This window comes from Octodon degus, unplaced genomic scaffold (genome assembly GCF_000260255.1).
Source record: "Octodon degus isolate 3935 unplaced genomic scaffold, OctDeg1.0 scaffold00073, whole genome shotgun sequence".
Taxonomy (NCBI): Eukaryota; Metazoa; Chordata; class Mammalia; order Rodentia; family Octodontidae; genus Octodon; species Octodon degus.
Window position 1 is genome coordinate 540539 of NW_004524649.1, and position 1018 is coordinate 541556.

Below are 1018 nucleotides of genomic sequence, written 5' to 3' on the forward strand. Positions count from 1 at the left end.
TTTCTCTACCTACTTCCCTGTGTCCATCCTTCTCTTTCTCTCTCCTTTTTGTTCTCTCTCTCTCTCTCTCTCTCTCTCTCTCTCTCTCTCTCTCTGTACTAGGATTAAACCCAAAGCTTTTGCGCTGAGCTCCACCCTCAACCCCTTTGTTCTTTTTTGAGACGACGATCTTGCTAAGTCACTGGGTTGCCCATTTGGGTTTGAATTTGCATTCCTCCTGCCTCACCCTCCCAAGTATCTGAGTCCATACTAGCTGAGACCACATGTGTGTGCCAAAGGCCCAGTCCCCTTCCCCTTCTCTTGTAGGACACTTGCCATAGCACACATCTCAATCCAGGATGATCTCATCTGAAGATACTTAGCTTCAAAGCTACCTGCAGGGCCAGGGAGATATATCAGCAGTCTAAGTGCCTACCGGGCAAGCGCAAGGATCTGTGTTTGATCCCCAGTACCACATGCTGTGCTAGCCTCGCACCATGCCGACCACTGAAATCAGGTGTGATGGCACATGCCTGTAATCCCAGCACTGGGGAGGCTGAGACAGGAGGATCACTATGAGCCCAAGCTGTGTAGTGAGACCCTGTACCAAATAAACAAATAAATCTTTTTTTTTTTTTTTTTTTTTTTTTTAAAGAAAGCTACCTGCAAATATCTTGTTTTTGTTTTTCAAAAACAAGATCAATTCATTGGCTCTGAGGATTGGGGTATAGGCATATCTTTTGGGGAGGCCACTGCTTAACCCACATAGTAAGGAAGGGTAGGTATAGTGCAAGAGATGGGGCAACGGGCAGCTTGGTAAACCAGACACTGTGCTCTATGCTTCGTGTTCCTCCAAATTCCTGTACTGAAGTCCTGACCCCAAGATAATAGTATCAGAAAGTGGGGTCTTAGCCCAGTATTGTGGTGCACCTCTCTAATCCTAGCACTCAGAAGGCTGAGGCAGGAGGATCATTGTGAATTCGAGACCAGCCTGGGCTCCACAGTGAGCTCAAGGCCAGCCTGAATTGCATAGCGAGAC